Source organism: Cannabis sativa, chromosome 6 (assembly GCF_029168945.1).
Source record: "Cannabis sativa cultivar Pink pepper isolate KNU-18-1 chromosome 6, ASM2916894v1, whole genome shotgun sequence".
Taxonomy (NCBI): domain Eukaryota; kingdom Viridiplantae; phylum Streptophyta; class Magnoliopsida; order Rosales; family Cannabaceae; genus Cannabis; species Cannabis sativa.
In genome coordinates, this window is record NC_083606.1 from 66,335,448 (window position 1) to 66,341,752 (window position 6,305).

The window sequence follows — 6,305 nt, forward strand, 5'->3', positions numbered from 1 at the left end:
AAAATAGCATAAAATTAAATTTGTATTATCTTTTCTTGATCTCTTTGGTTATACACCAAAGATAGGATTTAACAATTGTATTTGTATTATCACATAGTGATAATTTTTTTTTTTTAATTTTACACATGCACGAAATACATTAGACCTGTTTGGAGAGGCTAAGTCAGTAAGGACTCTTAAATACGCTTCTCCAAATTATCCAGGACTGTTTGTCCACATGGATAGTTTGGGCTTGTTTTATACTTATAGTATGATCTATTGCTTATTTGATTATTTCATTAGTAGATATTTTGGTACAATGTCTTCTTACACGTTCTTGTAAGTCGACAGACTGCAAGAAGAAGTGGATACAAAACATTGAGGAGCTTGGACAGAAGAGGGCCGACATGTCACCTCCTGAGCGAGTAACTCAAGAGGTGTGGAGTGACTGCATCGCTTATTGGAGCACAGACAAACAAAAGGTACATTTTTTAAAATTTCTAATTTTGGTAATGTTTAATTTATATAGTCAATAATAAATAATTAATTGTTAGAAAAATTATTAATTTCTGGCGAGAGCAGCGAAAAATAAAGAAAGTCGGGGTAAGATGAAATTTCTAGGAGGCTGGGGCTCCAAGCCTATTGTTTCACATGTTGTCGAGGGGGTAAGTTTATATTTAACTATCATTCATTTAAATTTTTCTAGTAAAATAACAATACTAATATATTTTTTCTTGAAAATAGGCTAACCCCGACACAGGAGAACTGCCAACTGCGGTGGAAACTTTTCAAAAGTTTCACCATAAAGGCAACGATTGGCGCAACGAGTTCGCGCAACAAGCTTACGTAAGTTTACGTTTTAATTCAATTTTTATTTATTTCTTTCAATTTATTTTGTATTAAAATTAACCATTTAACTTATTTGTTTGTTTTAGGAGCGAATGGTTGAAATAGCGGCAACTCAACCAGCGCCCACTGAAGATGATCCCGAAGAGCCTGCTGTCGATCCTACACAGTACCCCCGAGACTTACCTGTTATGACGCAAGTACTCGGGGAACGATCTCGACATCTTAGAGGCTTTGGCCATCTCCCCAGACTGAAGGGAGTTGGGGCCAAAAGAGCACCTGCCACGCATCCTTCAGCCCAACCGACTGTTACAATGGAACAGTACGAGGCTTTACAGAAAAAAGTGGAGGAAGCGGAGCAGACAACTCAACATACGAGGCAGCAGTATGAGACACAACAACTCTACCTCAAACGATTCCAAGATCAGTTTGAGTATCTTTCTCGAGCTGTGCCGGGTTTCAACTTGCCTCCTATGGATCTTCCACCATTGCCCACTCCTGGTGCTGGATCGTCATCGCAGCCTCCCGAGACTCAGAGAAACAACGATGACGACATTACCTGCCTATAGAACTGTACTTTTTTTATTATCCAGTTCGAACATTTAACATTTTGTTTATATACTGATTTTAGTAGTAATTAATGTTGATTTATCTTTTAATGTAAATTATGTTGGTTTATTTTGTTAATATAATATTATAATTATTTAAAAACATTTAATTAATTATATTTGATTAATTAATATTATAATTAATTAAATATAATTAATTTAATTTTTTTAAAAATAAAAATTAATACTTTTGCCGGCGCATTATTGCGCCGGTAAAAATGGATGAAACTATTGGCGCCAACTGTCAGATTGGCGCCAATAGTTTTGCCGGCGCATAGGCAAAACGATTGGCGCCAATCTGCCAGTTGGTGCCAATTGTTTTTCCGGCGCACTATTGCGCCGGCAAAAGCTTATCATAGCAGGTTCATGGCGGATAAGGCCATTTTTTAACACCGGCGCTTATTTTTCACCGGCGTTATTACTCGCCGGTAAAAGGAAGTTTTACCGGCGCAGTTACTATACGCGCCGGTAAAAAGTCCTTTACCGACCAAGCTTCCCAGATAATCTTTGCCGGTGCACAACTGCGCCGACAAAGCTTTGCCGACGCAGTTAGGGTACTTTTGCCGGCGCAACAATGCGCCGGCAAAAGCTGGTTTTCTTGTAGTGCAAGGGTGGTAGCGCTGAGGCAGTAGTCTCCTAGGGGAGAAGGAGACCTAAGACAAGCCACGCAAGATCCCAAGCCAATGGCAGACCAAGCAACAACCATCCCATTCACAACCACTACAACAACAACAGGTAATCCAACAAACTATCCCAACACAACTATCATAACAACAACAAAAACAACATCCGACGTAACCAATCCAAACTCACCAGCCACAACAGCAGCAAACTCAGCAACCACTACTAAAGGAACTTCAACAACCTCCATAACAAGATAACAAACAACAACAGCCGCGAAAGTAGGTGCCTACTACCATTCCATCGATCCCCTCCCTTAACTTTAAATCGCCCTTATGCCCCAGAGAATTTAATGCTATGGTTATGAAGAAAGTGGAGGAGGCCCACCAATACCTCAAGAGGTGTCATGACAGGGAAGTCGTGTAGTTTAGAAAAGGTCCACCTTCATCCAAGCAAGGAGGTAGACTAAAGTAGCAGAAGGGGACGCAGCATTGGTCCCAGACCAGTAGTAGACTCCATTGCCTTGAGTAGGTAATTGGCGCCTAGGATTGAGACTAATGTGGCGCCTTCTGCTGCATAAATTATTGACAAGGTGGCAAACAATATTTGTGATGTAACAAAAAAGAAGTGAGCTACAGGCAGTAGCTCTGACCCTTTTACCTTGTCTCACATAGTTAAATAATAGGCTGCTAGGGTAAGCATATCACTTTGGATTCTTTACTGCTATTTTGCTATTGTGTTATGCGTTGATTTGTATTGTTTTGTCATATTAGATAACTTTAATCACGAAGAGGGCTTCCCGAGAAGTTGGCATCATGGATGTGGAGCTTGAATAGGTTCAGGCCAAGAACAAAGCTCTGGCCTCAGAAGTTGAAGATATCAAAGCCCAAGACCTTACCCAACTTGAGGATATGAAGACATAGACTGAAAACTACTTTTAGTGAGCATTTGAGGAAGTTCATCAGGAAAAATACAGTAAGTACAATGAATATGTGGTCCAAGTTAATGTTAGGTTATTTTTTAGTATTAAATTTAGGTTAATTTTAGCACATTGTTTAGTTTAAATTATGTTTGGAGCATTTTTACGCTTATATCTTTTAATTTTACAGATTTAAAATAGATGAAGAGTTGGAAAATATCAGCAGAAAAAGGATAAAATATCACATGAAAATATCCCGGTGGAAAATATTAGAATCAAATTCCGAAAAAGGATAAAAACGTGTGGAATTGAGAGCAGAGGACCACACGGGCCGCGACATGGTATTAGCATGCCACGACCCGCCTACCTGAAGAAATCGAAGGAAGCACCCCACATGACCACACGGGTCGCGGCATGGGTTTAGAAGGCCGCGGCCCGCCTCTTTGTCAACAGAGAAAAATATCTGGCGTGAGGTTTCCCAAAAATTCAAATTTGAATGGAATTTAAACATGTGCGGTTTTCCATCTTTTTAGGACCTGGATGCCTATATAAAGAGTAGAAGAGAGTTGATTTTAGCAAGCAATTTCAGAGAGAAAAAAAGTGAGAGTTCAGATACAGAGTAGAGAGATCAACTGCAATACTGGAGACATACTGCTCAGGGTTTTCAACATTCTTCTTTTCTTCTCTTCTCTATTTTTCATCTCTTTTCTATCAATTAATATGTGTATTTGTGCTTCAATGAACATGAGTAACTAAACACTTTATTAGGGTTAGATGGATATTGTTTAACATTATTTTATGGTTTTAATATGATTTATTTTCCCCCTAATTTCTATGTATTCTATTTTATTTGTGCTTAATTACTTTTGATTGTCTGGCCACCAATTAACTGTTTATGATTTTGATGCGAGATCTGAGAAGTGAGTGTCAAATATGCTATAGTAGAATAGAACTGAATTTCGATATAGGACGAGAGTACCTATATGGTTTAGATAGCTTATAGGGTTTCTGTGTTTAATGCCTGTTGCATGTTAAATTTATCACGAGAGTAGAAAGTTTACATGTAATTGAGGTTTATATATATGAGAAGACTATAAATTACCTTAGTAAACCTAATATTGCATAGGAATAATATTAGGAAAATAATCATATTAGGTCATATTCAATAAAAACAATTGAAATCGACACCCTAGTTTATTAACTATCAATTTTCTCGAATCGTTGCTTCCAATTATTTTTCTTATACTTCATTGTTTTTTTTTCCTATCTCTTATTTAATCAAATAGAAGTAAAAATTTAATTTTAACGTACTTAACTACACTCCCTGAGGGATCGACCTCACTCCCAGTGAGTCTACTACTTGAAACGATACGTACACTTGCATGTGCTAAATATCGCAACAGTTAACAAGTCTCAAGTGACAAACGTCAGAGGCTCGAAGCCAAAATAAAATCCCTTATTGAAGCGTCTAGCAGACTTCTTCAAGAGAAACAGTCTGTCGAGGCTTGAGTGGTGGCCAAAGACCTTGACCTCAAAGACAAACAACACAAGTTCAAAGGCCTAGAATTCCAAGTTTCAAATGCGGATTGCTCAAAGTTGCCTAAAGGGAAGTGGACGAGCTGAAGAATGAGGTCAAGACATAGAAAACCAAGGTGAGTTCCCTAGAATTTGTTGTAACATGAGAAGAACTTACAGAGCCTTCATGTTGGTGCTGAGAAGCAGTTGCGTAAGGAAGCAAAGTTTTGGGAGGCCAATGGTCCCAAGGCTGTAATGGCGGTCACTGCTATGGCCAAGATGAACACCAATTCTTGCCAACTAATATGGATTCAATCGAGGCTACCAAGGAGGTAGAGGCTAAGATAGAGGCTGAGGTGGAGGCTTTGCGTCTTCAGTGTGTGGAGATGGCTTTTGTGGCTTCTCTTCACAGATTATGGAAGGTTAACCCTACAGTTTTAAGGTTGTTGGGGAAGGAGGAAGGGACATTTTGCCAAGGTGCGAGCCATGGAGATTGGCAACTATCTCGTATCTCTCCTTTCTGACTCTGGCAAGGAATCTAACAGGGAATTTGAAGAGACTCATCTTGTGGAGGTCGTTGAAGTATCTTTTGGGACAGAGGCTCCAAATGGTCAAGATCCAACTTCAAACAAATCTCTAGATCCCACCCAGACATGATACTTTACCCTCTATTTTTTTCTTCTTCTTCTTTTCTGCTTATTTTGGGGGTCCCTGGCCCCTTTCTTACTTTTGCAGAGACAATTCATGTATGCCTTAACTGTGAGGCTGGTTGTAATATCTTAAGACATATTTATTCTTCCTTTATATGGATGATATATTAGCCTTCATTTTTTGTTTGGTTATTTGGTCATTAGGTTATTTTTAAGATGTTAGAGCTTTTGGTTCCAACGACCAAAGCTTTGAACCATAAACTTATTCTCATGGTTGATTCTAAGCCATTGGTTGAGCTTTGGAAGTGTAAAGAAGGAAGTTCCACTTCTGAACATCAACACTTTAGATGACTTAGGGTATTTTCATGGAACGAATAAACTTTAGCCTGATAATTTTTAAGTATTGTAGAAGGATTTTAAGTTCATTCTCGGATCATTAAGGGTCCATGGGGCCTAACTCTATTTTGGTACTATAAATTAACTATTTGAATAGAGTATTATATTTGCATGCAGTACTCCTGGAAGGCTAAGCTCCCATGTTCCAGACATAACTTTATTTTTTGCACTTAAAACATAATGTCAATTCATACATACAAAAAGGTTTGTTAACTCAAACTAATAAGAAAAAAGGCTAAAATTACATAGAATCAGGCGATATTTTCTAGTAAGAAACATGGGTGAAAGCGCATTGAAATTTAGGTGATATTTTCTTTTCTGTAGTTTAAATACCAAAGCTAACTTGTTGTACAATAAATTTATATTTTTCAAAATGTTGTAAGAAAGCAGTTGAAAACGTAAAAGGTTTTAGGTAAAGCTTCATACTCCCACTTTTTCCATATGATTTTAAAAACTTATTTCGTACATGGTAAAAAAAAAGTCAAAAATGTTAAAGATTTCAAGAAAAGTTTTCTACTCCTAGGATTCCATAAATTTTTTCAAAGGAACTCAAAATTTAAATAAACAATAAAATAAAATGATAATGGGGCATTGTACATTTTCGAGGGCACAAATCTACCCCCAAGTGAGTTAGGAATTTTAGACGTCTACAACAATGTATTCTCACTACAACAAAAACTGTCATCAGGAGCGACTTTTTTCTTTCCAGAAAATCTCTTAATTCGTTCCAGAAGATTTTTTGGCGCGACTAGTCATTTTATTATGCCTGAA